The sequence below is a fragment of the Oncorhynchus kisutch genome, linkage group LG3, assembly GCF_002021735.2.
Source record: "Oncorhynchus kisutch isolate 150728-3 linkage group LG3, Okis_V2, whole genome shotgun sequence".
Classification (NCBI taxonomy): Eukaryota; Metazoa; Chordata; class Actinopteri; order Salmoniformes; family Salmonidae; genus Oncorhynchus; species Oncorhynchus kisutch.
This window is the reverse complement of record NC_034176.2, coordinates 49409583-49428360: the sequence shown is the minus strand read 5'-3', so window position 1 is coordinate 49428360 and position 18778 is coordinate 49409583. Positions and strand designations below refer to the sequence as shown.

The 18778-nt window shown below is 41.2% G+C and overlaps 2 long non-coding RNA genes across 7 annotated transcripts; one reads left to right on the top strand and one right to left on the bottom strand.

The window, feature by feature from the left end:
- The first annotated feature begins 272 nt into the window (after positions 1-272).
- Positions 273-5351, top strand: LOC109884330 (uncharacterized). Of its 2 annotated transcripts, none has more exons than XR_002254343.2 (3): positions 273-361; positions 1274-1393; positions 5123-5351. It is a non-coding gene; the product is annotated as an uncharacterized LOC109884330 (long non-coding RNA). The 2 variants fall into 2 exon arrangements; XR_002254344.2 differs by lacking the exon at positions 5123-5351 and adding an exon at positions 1623-2928.
- Positions 3514-7766, bottom strand: LOC109884307 (uncharacterized). 5 transcript variants are annotated; one of them, XR_004205946.1, is made up of 6 exons: positions 6867-7766; positions 6515-6701; positions 5498-5615; positions 4464-5289; positions 3833-4280; positions 3514-3630 (listed from the first exon to the last, which is right to left on the bottom strand). It is a non-coding gene; the product is annotated as an uncharacterized LOC109884307 (long non-coding RNA). The 5 variants fall into 5 exon arrangements; XR_004205945.1 differs by having other exon boundaries at positions 3833-4612; positions 4762-5289; XR_004205943.1 differs by having other exon boundaries at positions 3833-4887; positions 5134-5289.
- Between the last annotated feature and the right edge of the window lie 11012 nt (positions 7767-18778).

Here is an 18778-nt window from a genome sequence, read left to right as displayed (position 1 = left end):
CCTTCCCCAGACGACAACCGCTACAAGGTGTAGATTCATGCTCCGTTTGGGTCTTAAAGCACGTCGTCAATACGCAATCTTTTTACTGCTAAGTGTGAAAGTAAACAAGTGCAGGCATAAATTAAGCCATGCAAATGTGCTTGCAGGCAGTCCAACGTGCTAAACGGCTGCAAGCAGTCCTGCACACATCAAATTAACGCCTACAGCTGCTAAATATACACCTACACAAACTAATTTAATTCATTCTTTAATATGCTAATTTGACTAGCCAATTTCCCTAGCTCCTCCTTTCAACCAGATTTCACAGTTGAATGAACTTCCTTTTCCACTGCATTGCAAACAGAGTTAGAACCTTTACAAGGTAACAGTTTTGTCTTTTAAAATTGTTGTTACTGAATCATAAAGTTTATCTGCTAGTTTACAGTGGAAGGATCTGTTTCTCATCACTAGCTATAAAATTCAGCAAACATTAATCCAGCACCAGGATCAGCAGTGCTTGGCATAAACTAAATCAGATATTTGCTAGCTAATTTAGCTAATGTCGGTAGTCTCGAACCCCGGACATATTATATCATATAGTTAGCCTCAAACTGCCCGGTCATACTGCTAGCCGCAGTGAACGGTGCCATCGTGTGTTTTTATTAAAAGCCCTGCTGAAAAAAAAACATGTCAACTATAACAGCCACGGAAACACATTGGACTATGTTAATACGACCAAGGCAAATTACATACTAGCAAGATTGTTGCTTGAATACAGGGCCAGGCATACATAGATTAGAAAACGGAGATGCTCAACATCCTGGTAGTTCTCGATTTTTGGAGTATTGTGTTTATTTTGCTTTATCATTGACTAAAGGAAGACAAGCTACCTAAATGTGACTTATTGGCTAGTACTGAAGCAAGACATGTTTTTGAGTTACGTTTTTAGCCCAAAACCTTGCATTTAAGCAAAACAACAGCTAAAGGTAGGCAACTTCTTCAGCCTGACTGGCTGTCATTTCTAGTGGTAGCCACGCTAGCTCACGATTAGCATGAAGACACTGTAAAGCTCACATAAAGCAAATTTGGCTAGTGACAACCTTTTAAAACCCTTGCTAAGATCTACATGTCAGCTTTCGAACAGAGTAGACTTTCTTGTGCCCGTTCACTTGATTATTTATATTCCATAGAAGCTTATTAGGGTAAAATAACTTCAGGCATATACCCAGTACTGCTTCAAAGGAATAGGGTTCCTATTCCTTCTGCTTTATTTCCACACAATTGTGTCTTGCAGAAGGGAACCATGAAGAAGAGCTTGGAGTGGGCAAGGCTGCTTTATCAGCCTTGAAGACCTGATTCTTCAAGTATCAATTCATTCTGGTTATTCTCACCTGGTTGGCATGCACAAAACAAGGTATGCAACATTAAGCCCAATCAAATATCCAATGTTATTAAAACATGTATCCCAATTTACAGTCAATCAACATTTGTCAGTTGTGCTAATGTTATGAACTACAAACAATCTATGGTTCTTGAAGTCAATTCATCAATTGAAAGTGACTACAATTAGACATTTTAAAACTGCCAGTAAAGATGACAATAAAAAGTAATCTGTTCTTATGGTTCTGTTTAAATTTTTTCAGACACTTCAATCCGACACTCTTGCTGTCAGAGTCGTGTGTATCGGTGGCAGGGAAGTCAGGCGCAGGAGAGTCAAACGGAGTGTAAAATGGAGTCTTTTAATGAATGTCCACATAACATGCTCCATAACACTAATAAGAAATTAATATAAACAAACATGGGGTACGAGGACCCGTCGTGCACCTATACAATAAACACAACACTGACAATAATCAAACTCTGACAAAGACATGAGGGGAAACAGAGGGTTAAATACACAACAGGTAATGAATGGGATTGAAAACAGGTGTGTGGGAAGACAAGACAAAACCAATGGAAAATGGATCAATGATGGCTAGAAGACCGGTGACGTCGACCGCCGAGCACCGCCCGAACAAGGAGAGGCAACGACTTCGGCAGAAGTCATGACACTTGTTAATGTTTAACGTCAGGCAAAACGTCTTCAGCCACCGTAGGACTGAGAGCCGCTGGTTGGCATTTTTGACTGCAGTGTCTGTGTGGGTGTACCAGGAAAGGACATTAGAAGTTAGGTCCCAATGATATCGAAGCTTCTTACCATCTCCACTGCAGCCCAGTCAATATCAAAAACTGTAACAATAGATATTGTGTAGCACAGAGTAGCAAAAATGTAACTGGAACAACTCCAGATTGCCTATTGTTCCAACAAATGTCAATTTAAATGTTTACATATGTCAGAGTGCATTTTCTTTTATAGCTCTGCTTTCAGCGCCATCCTGACCCACAAACTGGTTAGCAGACTCAGGGCTCTGGGTGTAAATCCTGTAGTAACAAATTAGATTTTTTACATTATCACAAGAATGTGTATCTCCAGAATGGACCCGACACTACCATGGTACACCTGATCACCAGTGATCATGAGTAAATGAAGGAGCTGTGGGACCTGACATAATGGTGATAGGACAACAGTCTTAGCGTAAGCAAAACAAAGTAGATGGTGATACTTGACCATTCTCCCATCTACTGTACATTGACATGAAGATGATCAGCAGCTTCAAGTTCCTGGGCACCCTGATATCCTTTTCTGCCCTCAGTTACTTCACTCAAAGTCCCACTTGTGCTTCTCCACTACCCTCAAACTTGCTGCACCACATCCTATGTACCAACTACAGTGTCTGTTTTTATTTCCATAACACATGTAAATGAAATGTCCATATCTACTGTAAGATTTATTTATGGTAACATTGCACATAGTCCCTTGACATACATGACTTAACTACTTTGCATAATGCTCAGTTTACCTACTCTAAGAAATCATACATTTTTTAAATATTAAAGCTGCATTATGTATTACTGTGTCCAATTGATTCTGGAAGGCTGTAATGTTTTTTTAAACTTCCACTACACAACTTTTTTTTGCTGATGGACAATCCTGTCTGAAACTTTCATAATATCAATTATTTTGGGACACATCAATTAACATTGGCTGCAGTATTCCTGACTTACTAGGTAGTCATGCAATAAACATTTTGGATTATTCCCCTTAAATTAATTATCTTTAAATCAAATCGTATTTATCACATGTGCCGAACACAACAGGTGTTACAGTGAAATGCTTACTTACACGCCATTAACCAACAATGTAGTTTAAAAATACTACAGAAAAGAAAAGTACATAATTAAAGAGCATCAGTAAAATAACAATAGCGAGGCTATATACAGGGGATACCGGTACAGAGAATGTGCAGGGGCACCAGTTAGTCGAGTTAATATATACATGTAGGTAGAGATATCAAAGTGACTATGCATAGATAGAGTAGCAGCAAATAGTCTGGGTAGCCATTTGATTAGATGTTCAGTAGTCTTATGGCTTGGGGATAGAATCTGTTTAGAAGCCTCTTGGACCTAGACTTGGCGCTACGGTAACGCTTGCCGTGCGGTAGCAGAGAGAACTGTAGCTGTGGCTCCACTGGCAATACCAGCCTAGGAATGCTGAAGCCCCCAAAGTGAAAATGAAAACCTTCCCCATGGTTAAAGGGTATGTGTTCCCCCCTGAAAAAACAGAAGGGGGGGGGGCATTAAAGTCCATAAGTAACACTTATTGGAGAACACAATACTCTAAGTGAAAGTAGTTTGGGATTTAATTGATCTATTAAATTCGTAGGGAGCCCATGGAAGGAAAAGGCTATAAAATGCGTGATGATTTTATTGATGTGGGCTGTGTTACTTCAATGATCATGGTTTTGCATCTAACCTTCCACCTCCAGAAGCCAGTCCCTCCAGAAACATATGACTCGTTTCTCTATTGCTCTTTGATTGGTGCCAGGTGGGGAGTGCTCTTCTTTGAAGAGAGAAGCTATGTCTTTGGCCAAAAGAGGTTTCTCAGCGTAGACGAAGAGGCTTGAGTGTCTATTCATATAAGGCAGGAGACCTAGACACTTCAGACCCTCTTTGAATCTATAAAGTTAAAAAAAGTACATTAATTTGCCCTGAAGAATTTAACTAAACTTGAGATTAATTAGACATATGGAAACTCACTGCTCAAGAGCATCCCGTATCCTGCTTTCTAAGTAAAACTGTGTGGTTGACTCCACCAGGGCATCCCTCTCCAATGTACGAATGTATTGCACTGGACCCAACATGACCGCTTCCGGTGCCTCATCAACAGTTTATGCTAACTGGATTTTAGATTGTTTATTGAACTGTGTTTTAGGACAAATTAGCAAAACAATAAACTGATTATCACTGATTATAAAAAAGATTGACTGCCAACAAAAGGAAACCAAATCCATGTGGAAAAGTATTCATGAACCAATACCATTTTTTTTTCAAACTTAGTGCAAATGAACAGTATCATAACATTCATCACAGTATAAAGTACTTACCTTCTCCAACTTCTCTCTGAAGTCATATTCCGCAATTTCTTTCAGTTCTGGCACAGGAGGTTGTTGGCCACACACTTGCCTGTATAGCCTCTGAAAAAATGTGTCTCTACACCCCCATGTACCAGACAGACAGCAATCAAGCGGCCAACCTGCTTGTATACGCCATCATAGAGTGCCATCACACAGAAGACAAACAGTAAATAAAGGACACATTACATACAAAAATCAAATGTCTTACTCAAGTCATATATATTGCCATAAACAAATGTGTCTTTGTTGGTGTTAAAGTGTAACTCACCGTGAGAGTTGCAAGAAAGGCATTTTTGCCAATCAGGTCCCTCAAATATTGCAGAGGAATGGATGGCACTCATTAGCAGCAGGAGAGGACCACCCTCTCGAGGGACCACCCTCAGCTGCCCCTTTTCTGTCAGCATCCCAAAAAACCATGTCTATTTTTGCCTCTGGACTAAAGCTGGCTCTCTTAAAGCCTCTCATTGCACAATCATAAATGTTGTCAATCACCACATTAACTTGGTTGGCATCTCATTAACTTCAGCAGTGTTTGGAGGTCAACACAACAACAAAAAACATTCAGAATAGCAAAGCTCAGATACTTCCCACATTTCATCTGTAATAACAAGACATTGAATTATTTACAGGGAGGACTTACTCATTGTCCTCAACATCAACAGAAGAGTGTGGCGAAGGTGGACAATAAGCCTCAGGGAATGGTGGAGGGGAGGCCGCAGGAAGTGGTGCAGAAGATGGGGGGGGGGGGCACAGGAATAGGTGCTGCCACAAGTGTAGCCTTGTTTGTAGAAGTAGTCTGTTAAATGTCATTTAAACATTTCAAAAACATGGAGAAAGCAATAAAGCTGTCAAACATAATGTGATTGCATTCTAAAAATGATTTACAGAAAATGTAGCCGCATACATCCCTCACTATAGAATGTAATCAATGTGTAGGTCAAGAAGACATTTTAAGGATGCATGTAGCTCTATTATAGATATATAATATTTTCACTATGTATTACATTCAACAAGCAGACAGTGTTGTTTTCTCCTCCATGGTCCGTCCTAACTCTGGAGGGAACGCCATATCTGGAAACAGCATTCACGAAGCAATCCATTACTGTACTGCTGCGATTGTTGCTGGAAGCACGGAGAAACAACAAGACCCATCAATTTATTATTTTACCTTTATTTAACTAGGCAAGTCAGTTAAGAACAAATTCTTATTTTCAATGATGGCTTAACTGCCTGGGTTAACTGCCTGTTCAGGGGCAGAACGACAGATTTGTACCTTGTCAGCTCGGGGATATGAACTTGCAACCTTGCGGTTACTAGTCCAATGCTCTAACCACTAGGCTACCCTGTCACCCCCCAATGCCACCATGTATGACTATCCTCCACCTAAATCAGAAAATACAGCACTGGTTGATAGAAAAGCTGAAGACACATTAAATATACAAACATCACCATCCTCCTGTACCGCTTAAATGCTGCATCAGGTTCCTCCAGTATATAACAAAGCAGCAGACCAAATATTACATTCACATCCAAAATGTGGAACAATGTTATTAATGAACAGTCTACCGCGGATCACAACTATAAGTACTTCCGTTAGCCTTTTAAAGGCTACAACAAGGGTTTGTTCCAGACTGTTTCCTGCAGCGGAAGATGTGTGATTACAATATCTACTTCAATTAGGAAAAATAACCACGTTTATATTGATGAGCCAAGAGGACAGACTCTCCTGTTGTTCACACTTAGGCACAAATACTTTGCTCCAACTGTTTTTGCCTCCGTATGTCCTCAATATAAGCATGTTTGTTAATTTCATGATGCAGATATTCTATCAATCACAGAAGTAGCAGAAACACAATAAAACAATTATTATCCACATGAGTGACATATGGTATCAAGGGCCATTGCTTACTGAACTGTTAGTAGTTGATGAACAAGTTGTGGATGAACAATTTGAGATGTTACAATGTACAACTTCTCACCAGTGATATAGATAATTGTTTCTATCACCAAGATATATCTACCTTATCAGTTTGTGGTTTCCATCAAGGTGCCATAACGAGTTTGCGTCTCTGCACCCAGAGCTCTTAATTGTGATCGAACAGCCTCCGCTCCACGTTTGTCGTTCCCAGCCACCAGTCCTTAATCTTTTCATCCAGAGCCAAGTCTGACATGTCAGAATATAATGGTGCATGTGACAGATTGAAGTGTCTGGGAAACAAAGTAACAATGGACAGGGATGAGGTAATACATAACATCAGTCATTTTAAAGTCCTGTCTTGATTGTAGTCATTCTAAATTGTTTGATTGGTAAGAAACTGGAAACCATGCATCTAAAGTCTGTAGTTTATAGCATTACTCCCAAGCACAACTGACCTTAGACAACGTTTGACTGTCGATCAGGACACATGTAGAATATCTGCCATCTGAGACACACTGAAAGCACAGGATATCAGAAACCTCAGTTGCTCTTGAGTGATGGCATAACAAGGTGCACCTCTAGCTCCTCTCCAAGTCCGAGAAGCCCAGTAACTGGAACTGGCTGTAAGAATAATACATTGTGTTTAGGGTACCTAATGTATTGTGACACAGCCCACCCCTCTCATTCCAAAAACACTTTTACATTATAGTAACTGTCACAAATTGTGGCCAATTAACATTTTTATAATATTGGATTTTAAAGCCAAGACATAAAAAGAACGAATAGAATGGGCAGCAGGAGAGCAAAGAGTGAAAAAATGAAAACAACCGTAAACCCAACATTTATCAGCCTCCCCCTAGCCCACTCAAGGCTCCTCTGCATAGTTTCCATTTTGCAAGACGACGGTTTTTGAAAATAGAGACCATGGATGGGACTGCGATTCCTGTTCAAACAGTGCCATAGTCCTAACGTTAACGTTCCTGGTTTATATCTGAAGCTGTTCATTTCTACATCATAGGCTTAGATGAAATATTCATATTTCAAAGGGTATTCAAAAGTAATATCTGTGCTGTTGGAAAGCTGATATGTTGTAGATATTAGCAAAGTTTTTACAGGGTTGTCCTAGGACAAATGAGCTTTGTGAGCTTTGCAAATATGTTCATGCGATTCGCGAGCTAGCGCAGCTAAGGCTTAGGTAGCATTGAAATTATAGCTAGCCAGCCAGCCTGCCTGAAGTTTTAGACATTCAGTTGTTGTTGCAAAAACATGTTTTTTTCCCCCCCTTTTCTCCCCAATTTTGTGGTATCCAATTATTAGTAGTTACTGTCATGTCTCATCGCTACATCTCCCGTACGGGCTCGGGAGAGACGAAGGTCGAGAGCCATGCGTCCTCCGAAAACACAACCCAACCAAGCCGCACTGCTTCTTAACACAGCGCGCATCCAACCCGGAAGCCAGCCGTACCAATGTGTCGGAGGAAACACCATACACCTATTGACCTGGTCAGTGTGCACTGCGCCCGGCCCGCCACAGGAGTCGCTAGTGCACGATGAGACCAGGATATACCTACCGGCCAAACCCTTCCTAACCCGGACAACGCTCAGCAACTAGCTACAGGCAGCTGCTTCATGGAAACAAATCCATTGTGATTTAATTATAATAGCTACAGTGGCCAGATAGCTAGGCTTGGAGGAGGCATTTACGGACCGGTCGAAATGTAAGCAATTATTACCCAGAGGAAAATGGGGGCCGGTCATGGTTTTAAAATGTCACTTAGGGGGAAGGTTTAATATTTTAAAATATTAATCCAGAGGAGGCTCATTTTTTTAAATGTATTTTTCTAGGCAAGTCGGTTAAGAACAAATTCTTATTTACAATGATGGGCTACCCCAGCCAACCCCTAACAACGTTGGGCCAATTGTGCACCTCCTATGGGACTCAAACCGGATCTGTAGTGACACCTCTAGCACTGAGATGCAGTCCCTTAGACCACTGAGCCACTCCGGAGCCCGAGTGTAATTTGTTATCGATGAAATGTCAGCATTTGGGAATTTACATACTGCATTTGTGTAACTTTCGTGTAGACCCGTTTTCTCTCGCTCTCTCTTATTCTCCTCGCTTAGCCCGGCTGGGTGGGCATTGCGCTTTTTACTTTATATTTGCTGTTCGATCAGTCCCTCTTTGTGCTTGGCGTATCCAGAACATGGTGTGTATCTGGTGAATAAAATAGGGCTTGTGGTGATGATGTAGGGAGCTAGCAGAAATGCTGCATTCAGAACAACTGGGAACTCTGAAATCTCTGAGTTCCGAGCGTTCAAGACAGCTAAGAACTCGAGAAACAAACGAATTCCGATTGTGAAAAACATTTTGAACGTTCATCCAACTCTGAATTCATAGTCGGAAACTTTAGCATATTTCTAAAGCCGTCAGCTGCCACGGTAGAGGAGACTGGTCACCATAGTTAATAAGATATTAGCATTTGTTGCATTTGCCGTGGGACGCAAAACCCGTCATACTAGTCGGCATAGCCGGCCAAGAAAGCAAGAAAGACAGTGAGGCAAATGCAAGCCAGTGAGAGGTGTGGGAAGGTTACTATGGTGATTTCAGTAAACAAATAGTGTAAAACAACATCCTGTAGAAAACATTGCTACAGCAGACGGCCACATTTGAAATATTTTAACTTGGCGCCAAGTCCTGTCTATTTGTAGCGCTGAATGTAATTTGCCGTCGTTCTCTCACTGAAAACAACGAAATTCGGTTTTATCGTTTACTTCGTGGCATTTGAAAGCAGTAGTCATGTGGTCACCATAGCAACGTATACCATCGTGCTGGCTTGCTTTTGCTGTCAAAATACTTTTGCTTTCTTGTTCCGCTATGCTGACTGATATGACGGTTTTTGCGTCCCTCGTCTAAATGCAGTATGAAATACAGAAACCAAAAGAACTGGGGCGTATTCATTACGCCGACTCTTCTGCAAAACATTTCTTAAACGGAAGAAAATGGGGCGGGACCTACCTGAATTTGTCCAATATAAACTATCGTTTTGTTCTGTTTGCTTCCGGTTGGTTGGGAACGGTAAACGGTAAATTCCCTAATGAATACGCCCCTGGCTAGTAGGAGAGAGAGAGCGCGTGCTATGGTGTGATCAAAATACGATATGAGTAGCCTGCTTATGTACATTTCTGGACCTTGTAAACTCTCGAGAATTAGACCAATAACTAATCTAAATGGTTGGATAATCAGGCATAGGATGGTATCTACTCCCTGTGTAAGGCTCCATTCTTGTGTATTTTATTTTATTCCTCGTGTTACTATTTTATTTTCTATTCTTATTTTAAACTGCATTGTAGAGAATGGCTCATAAGCAAGCATTTCATGGTAAAGTCTACAGTTGTATTAGGCGCATATGACAAATACAATTTAATTTGATTTTATGCAATTATTTCAGCATTCAAAAAGGATGCTTGAGCGGTTATTGTCTTGCTCTTCACTGAATCAGAGGGCTAATATCAGTACTATGCATGCCAGTCTCTCTTGGCAAAAAGTAAAGGTGACTGACTGCAGCACTTTTTGTTTTAATATAAGAAGCAAATGTGTTAAATTCAAAATTGTTTCCATAGTCACAGTACACACACACACTTACCCCACCAGCTATGTGTGACATTTTACATATATGTAGTTCTGTCCTTAATCTGTTCTTGTCTATTAATTATGTAATGTTTCATGTTTTGTTTGGACCCAAGGAAGAGTAGCTGCTGCTATCGTCACAGCTAACAGTGATCGTAATAATACATTTAAAAAAAAATAGCTGATCTTTGCGTGCCCAACTGCTGCAGAGCAGAGGAATGCACAGATCTGCCATTTCATATTCAAACTTTTTTTCTTGTACTTTATCAGGTAAATATTTATAGCCCATAATATTTAGCTAATGAGTGGCCTAATATTTAGCTTGATTTCCTGAAATCCCAGGAAAAACTATAGGCTACAAAATCTATAGGAGATACATTTTTTATAAGAGGCCTAATAGGTTTGCTCTTACTAATTGCTGAATGTAAAATAGGCCTTTAAGCCAAATTAACTGTCAGGGAAAGTTATGGAGAGAGTGCATCATTGGCTGCCAGTGACGATAGCATTGTTGCACTGATGTATTAAATTGTTGCACAGGACAGACAGTGATGAGCACAGTGGAAAAAAATATCCAAACTAATTGACATCTATTAGAAAAATGGAAATAACTTGCAAGCCACTTCAGCAATGAGGCAAGCAATGACATGATGTAAAAGGTGCGCAGGCTAAACAGCGTTTGTTGTTGAATAGCCTATCGACATTTAATTTAAATACAAGTTTCTATATTATATTTATGATTAGGCTACATGTAGCCTATATTGAAGTATGATTTGCAGTTGTCACTATGACAATGAACACACCCTGAAGAACTGAATGGTCTGTGTTACCACCTTAATAATAGGCATATTGGCGTGCAGTAGGACGCTTTGATTAGTTGATTGACAGGTGTAGGCTACTGTTGAACGATAAGCTTTTCTCTAGTGTGGATGCTCGCCAATGTTTTATAGTTATGTATAATGCAGAAACTTGGTAATTAATTACAATGACCATAGTCCATTGCGCCTTATCTACTTTGAAGAACTAGTCAAATGATTTCGTCAGACAACTCTGCAGCATGCTTAGGCATGCTAGCCTAGCTAAATAGGATGCCAAAAGATGGTACAGTACGGGGAGCACAGATATTTATAATGAGAGATATCTGGAGAAAATCGGATCTCTGAAATTAAAATGTATGGCCAGTCAATTATATTTTTAGCCAACCCTCCCTAAACGCTTGAAAAAAAACAAGTGACTCTGTAACGGTTTTCGTTGGTGGAAGGAGAAGAGCGTGGTAAGTGTCCATGTTAAATTGATTCAATAACTGAACACTGAAACACACCGTAAACAAAAGCACAACAGAAACAGTCCTGTCTGTTAGAGAGACAGAAAACAACTACCCACAACCCATAGTGGAAAAACAGGCTGCCTAAGTATGGTTCTCAATCAGAGACAACGATTGCCAAGCTGCCTCTGATTGGGAACCATACCAGGCCAAACACATAGAAATAGAAAACATAGAATGCCCACTCCAACTCACGCCCTGACCAAACTAAAATAGAGACATAAAAAAGGAACTAAGGTCAGGACGTGACAGACTCTCCCCTATACCCAAATGAATAATTAAAACATAAAGTGGATAGCAGAGAACATGCCTACAGTTTAACCTAACTCCTAGGACATTCCAGAGCTTTAGATATGCAGTTTTATAAATTATTTTTGTTTTGAAAGCATTACATACAGTGGCGACCCGTCATTCAGGGTGGGTCTGTTCACCTGTTTTGAGCCCCACATGTTTAGCAAAAAATATATACAATACCAGTTTGGACACACCTACTCATTCAAGGGTTTTTCTTTATTTTTATGATTTTCTACATTGTAAAATAATAGTGAAGACATCAAAACTATGAAATAACACATGTGGAATCATGTAGTAACCAAAAAAGTGTTAATCAAAATATATTTTATATTTGAGATTCTTCAAAGTAGCCACCCTTTGCCTTGATGACAGCTTTGCACACTCTGTATTCTCTCAACCATCTTCATGAGGTAGTCACCTTGAATGCGTTTGAATTAACAGGTGTGCCTTGTTAAAAGTTAATTGTGGGATTTCTTTCCTCCTTATTGCGTTTGAGCCAATCAGTTGTGTTGTGACAAGGTAGGGTTGACATACAGAGGATAGCCCTATTTGGTAAAAACAGCTCAAATAAGCAAAGAGAAATGACAGTCCATCACTACTTTAAGACATGAAGGTCAGTCAACCCAGAAAATTTCAAGAACTTTGAAGGTTTCTTCAAGTGCAGTCGCAAAAACCATCAAGCGCTATGATGGTACTGGCTCTCATGAGGACTGCCACAGGAATGGAAGTCCCAGAGTTACCTCTGCTGCAGAGGATAAGTTCATTAGAGTTACCAGCCTCAGAAATGGCAGCCCAAATAAATGCTTCACAGAGTTCAAGTAGGCGTATGCCGCGATGCACTACTTCACAGGAGAGCCAATTAGATGTAAACTTTTATTTTATTTTATTCTAAATACGTCTTTTGGCAGATATGCCTTCTAGAACATGTAAACTTTCATGTGCCTTAATAGCAAACTTTTATGACATCTGTAAATATGATTAAAATTGTTCAATCATGAGACTAGTTGGTTTAGCCACAGAAAAAACAGCAACCTTCCATGATTGATCTGAGTTAATGAGTGGGCTGGATATGACAAGCGATGAGTTCGGATTGGTTTGCCATATAGCACACTTCTGTCTATTTTAGCTGGTCACTATGTGTAGGTAATCCTGCCGAATGCAGCTTTTAAAAATATATACTGCATATATAGTGTTGCTCTCCACTTTCTGGAGGACAGAGTTTTGAAATCAGTGGAATTATGAGTATTATGAATTATGAATTTTTAGTATGATAGCTAAGAGGATGGAGAAAACACCTGTCTCCGGATTACATCTTCAAACTAAGGGCAACAATGGCATCTGTGACAGGGATAAGCTATCAGAACTCAGGATAAGACCCAGATGCAGACAGCTAGAGTCACCGATGTTTATTGAACCAAACAGGGGGCAGGCAAAAGACGGGTCAAGGGCAGGCAGAGGTCCGTAATCCAGGGCAGAGTCAGTAAGGTACAGAACGGCAGGCAGAGGTTCGTGATCGGATCAGAGTCAGGCAGGTACAGAATGGCAGGCAGGCTCAGGGTCAGGGCAGGCAGAATGGTCAGAACCGGGGAAAATAGAAAACAGAAACTTAAGAAAACAGGAAGACGGGAAAGCACACTGGTAAGACCTGACAAGACAAGACAAACTGGCAACAGACAAACAGAGAACACAGGTATAATGCACAGGGGATAATAGGGAAGATGGGTGACACCTGGAGGGGGGTGGAGACAAGTACAAAGACTGGTGAAACTGATCAGGGTGTGACAGAAGCGTCCAAATAGTCTACATAGATACATTTTCAGATATTACACGTTTCTAATTTCGACAGAAAGTCTTTTTCATTTCAAGTTAAAGTGTATTAATAGGTAGCAGGCTAACGTTAGCTGGCTGGCTCGCTAGCTAACATTACGTGTATGATCTTATTATTTGTATCTCAGAGCAATTTGCTTTGCTAGTTATAACCTAATGTTAGTTAGCTAACATCGAACCTGGTTGGTCAGCTACCTGCGGATTCATGCAGGGTAGTAACATCATGAGTTGGGATTATGGTTCATTGTTTAGCTAGCTAGCTAGCTATATGTCTTCACAAAAGACTCCACTATGCAAGTATCCATTTCGATAGAATGTAGCTGTGACAAATGTATCTGGTAAATTCGCTATGGCTATCTACTCTGATTTCAGAGCACGGGAAAGATAGTCTAGCTAGTTACATTTTCAAATATTACACGTTTCTAATTTTGACAGAAAGTCATTTTCATTTCAAGTTAAAATCGACTGTTAGCTAGCCAGCTAACGTTACGTGTATGATCTTATTATTAGTATCTCAGAGCCTTTTGCTTTGCTATTTATAGCCTAATATTAGCTAGCTAACATTGAACCTGGTTGGTTAGCTACCTGCAGATTCATGCAGGGTAGTAACGTCATGAGTTGGGAGGATGGTTCATTCTTTACATAGCTAGCTAGCTATATGTCTTAACAAAAGACTCCACTATGCAAGTAACCATTTCAATAGAATGTCACTGCCACAAATGTTGATATAAGTAGCTGGTAAATTCACTCTGGCTATCAACTCCTATTTCAGAGAACTCAAATCTGAGTGTGCCAGACTAACTGAAAAAGTTACAAACACCCGGTGAATATGGCCGGTGTCAGTAAACGACAAAAAAGTGTAAATTGTTGCCAGCAGCCCAGTTGCAGTAATCAACCCTCTGGATAACATAAAAACAGCCTAACCAGCTCTGCTAGGGTGAGTAAAATGGTCAGTGAGCTGTTCTCTAATTTGTGGCTGGAAGTAGCTAGCAAGCTAGCCAGTTAGCTTGGATGCTTGACTGCTGTTGTTAGGATAGAACACTTCAAGAGATTGGTGGGGCTAAAGCTTAAGAGGGTGTGAACAATGCTGAATGGGTGTAGACAAAGAAGAGCTCTCCAGTAGGTACCAAAATATTCAAAAGATATTTTCTCAAATCTGAGGTTGAATGTTTATCAACTTTCAAAGCACAATAGCTTTCCCATTGTTCCGCAAATGCAGTGTATGATATACTATTTTGTAGCTCTGTGCCTCTGCTTTTATCCAATGTAAAAAACACAATTTCAAATGTTGTTACATAAGGCTGAATCAAGGCGGCCGAGCACATATGTGGAAAATCAAGACTGTTGGAAAAGCATTCCAGGTGAAGCTGGTTGAGAGAAGGCCAAGTGTGTACAAAGCTGTCATCAAGGCAAAGGCTGACTGCTTTGAAGAATATCAAATATAAACTATATTTTGATTTGTTTAACAGTTTTTTGGTTACTACATGATTCCATATGTGTTGCTTCATAGTTTTGATGTCTTCGCTATTAGTCTACAATGTAGAAAATAGTAAAGATAAAGAACAATTTGAATGGTGTGTCCAAACTTTTGACTGGTACTGTAGGTATTCATACCCCTGAGTCAATACTTTGTAGAAGCACCTGTGGCGGGTGATTACAGCTCTGAGTCTTTCTTGGTAAGTCTCTAAGAGCTTTGCACACCTGGATTGCACAATTCTGTTGCGGTCTGAAATACAGTACCGGTTAAAAGTGTTAAACAAATCTAAATGTATTTTATATTCTTGAAAGTAGCCACCCTTTGCCTTGATGACAGCTTTGCACACTCTTGGCATTCTCTCAACCAGCTTCATGAGGAATGCTTTTCCAACAGTCTTGAAGGAGTTCCCACATATGCTGAGCACATGTTGGCTGCTTTTCCTTCACTTTGCGGTCCAACTCATCCCAAACCATCTCAATTGGGTTGAGGTTCAGTGATTGTGGAGGCCAGGTTATCTGATGCAGCACTCCGTCACTCTCCTTCTTGGTCAAATAACTGTTACACAGCCTGTAGGTGTGTTTTGGGTCATTGTCCTTTTGAAAAACAAATAATATACCTACTAAGTGCAAACCAGATGGGATGGCGTATCGCTAAAGAATGCTGTGGTAGCCATGCTGGTTAAGTGTGACTTGAATTCTAAATAAATCACTGACTGTGTCACGAGCAAAGCACCCCCACACCATCACACCTCCTCCTCCATGCTTCACGGTGGGAACCACACATGCGGAGATCATCCGTTCACCAACTCTGCGTCTTACAAATACGCGGCGGTTGGAACCAAAAATCTCAAATTTGAACTCATCAGACCAAAGTACAGATTTTCACCGGTCTAATGTCCATTGCTCGTGTTTCTTGGCCCAAGCAAGTCTCTTTTTATTATTGTTGTCCTTTAGTAGTGGTTTCTTTGCAGCAATTCGACCATGAAGGCCTGATTCATGCAGTCTCCTCTGAACAGGTGATGTTGAGATGCATCTGTTACTTGAACTCTGTGAAGCATTTATTTTGGCTGCAATCTGAGGTGCAGTTAACTCTAATGAACTTGTCCTCTTAAGCAGTGGTTACTCTGGGTCTTCCTTTCCTGTGGCACTCCTCATGAGAGCCAGTTTTATCACAGCGCTTGATGGTTTTTGCAACTGCACTTGAAGAAACTTTCAGTTCTTGAAATTTTACAAATTGACAGACCTAATTGTCTTAAAGTAATTATGGACTGTCGTTTCTCTTTGCATATTTGAGCTGTTCTTGCCATAATATGATCCAAGATGGCGTAGCAGTCTTGTCTTGTCCCGTGTAAATATCGTTTTTTTTCCCTCGTCTTTTTTTGTATATATTTTGTATATATTTCAATCTCACTTTCCATATACGGACTGAATATACTCTCTTGCACCCCGTCTCACCCAATGTGGTGTGGATCTGCTATGTTTATACTTTTGAACCGTAACCCCCATGAGAAGCTAGCCAGCTAACTAGCTACTAGCTAGTAGTCAGTTAGCCACTGCTAGCAGTCTTCCGCGGTTAACTCTGACACCAGCCAGCGTCAGCTCGGTCAATACCTGCCAGTCTGCACAGCGCGATATCAACTCAGAGCAATATCGGACTGCTTTTTCTCTACCACGTCTCCGGATTCCTACCACAAGCTCTGAACCTTTACACCGGATCATCGCAGCTAGCTAGCTGCAATCCGAGTGGCTACTCCTAGATAACGTCTATGTCCCGAAGCAAGTACCAGTTAGCCTTGAGCTAGCCTCGAGCTGGGCCCATCTCCCGGTTAGCCGAAGAGTTCCACCAGCCAATTCTTGGGCTACAATACCTCTTTTGCCAATTGGCCTAGACCCTTTACTGCCAACACGGAGCCTCGCCGATCCATCATGACTGGTCTGCCGACGTAATTGTCCGAAGTGGTTTCAAAAGGCTCTTCTGTTGCAACGTCGACGGAGGCCCACCTGCTAGCCCGCTAATTGTCTGAATCGCAGTGTCTCCAGCTCGCCTAGAGTAGTAGCGACTACTCAATCGGCTCCCTGACTCATCTATTACTACTCATTTGGACCCTATGATCAGTCGGCTACACATGCCTCTCCCTAATGTGCCTTGTCTATTGCTGTTTTGGTTAGTGATTATTGTCTTATTTCACTGTAGAGCTTCCCAGCCCTGCCCAATATGCCTTAGATAGCCCTTTTGTTCCACCCCACACACATGCGGCGACCTCAGCTGGCTTAACTGGTGCCTCTAAAGGCAAAACCTCTCTCATCATCACTCAATGCCTAGGTTTACCTCCACTGTACTCACATCCTACCATACCCTTGTCTGTACATTATGCCTTGAATCTATTCTTCCACACCCAGAAATCTGCCCCATTTACTCTCTGGTTCCGAACGCACTAGACGACCAGTTCTTATAGCCTTTTGCCGTACCCTTATCCTACTCCTCCTCTGTTCCTCTGGTGATGTAGAGGTTAACCCAATTACAACATTTTCCATCAAGACAGAACTGCCAAAGGGTGCGGAATTGCAATCTACTGTAGAGATAGCCTGCATAGTTCTGTCATACTATCCAGGTCTATGCCCAAACAGTTCGAGCATCTACTTTTAAAGATCCATCTCTCCAGATATAAGTCCCTCACTGTTGCCACTTGTTATAGACCCCCCTCAGCTACCAGCTGTGCCTTGGACATATTATGTGAGTTGATTGACCCCCATCTATCGTCAGAGTTCGTACTGCTAGGTGACCTAAATTGGGATATGCTTAACACCCCGGCCATCCTACAATCTAAGGTAGATGCCCTCAATGCCCTCAATCTCACACAAATGATCAAGGAACCTACCAGGTACAACCCCAAATCTGTAAACATGGGCACCCTCATAGTTATCATCCTGACCAACTTGCCCTCTAAATACACCTCTGCAGTTTTCAAACAGGATCTCAGCGATCACTGCCTCATTGCCTGTGTCCATTATGGGTCTGCGATCAAACGACCAACCCTCATCACTGTCAAACGTTCCCTGAAACACTTTGACCTCATCCCGTCAGTAGAGGATGTCTGGTTGCGCTTTAAAAGTGCTTTCCTCCTCTTTCCTCCTTAAATAAGCATGCCCCATTCACAAAATGTAAAACTAAGAACAGTTATAGCCCTTGGTTCACCCCAGACTTGACTGCCCTTGACCAGCACAAAAACATCCTGTGGCATTCTGCTTTAGCATCGAATAGCCCCTGCGATATGCAACTTTTCAGGGAAGTCAGGAACCAATATACACTGTCAGGTAGGAAAGCTAAGGCTAGCTTTTTCAAACAGAAATTTGCATCCTGTAGCACTAACTCCAAAAAGTTTTGGGACACTGTAAAGTTCATGGAGAATAAGAGCACCTCCTCCCAGCTGTCCACTGCACTGAGGCTTGGAAACACTGTCACCTCTGATAAATCTACAATAATCGATCATTTCAATCTGGACCCTCTCTTCCTAAAATTATCAGCCGAACTTGTTGCAACCCCTATTATTAGCCTTTCTCAAAATCTCTTTTGTTTCGTCTGAGATCCCCAAAGATTGGAAAGCAGCCGCGGTCATCCCTCTCTTCAAAGGGGGAGACACTCTAGACCCAAACGGTTATAGACCTATATCCAGCCTGCCTTTCTAAAATCTTCGAAAGCCAAGTTAACAAATAGATCACCCACCATTTCGAATCCCACCGTACCTTCTCCGCTATGCAATCTGGTTTCCGAGCTGGTCATGGGTGAACCTTAGCCACGCTCAAGGTCCTAAACGATGTATA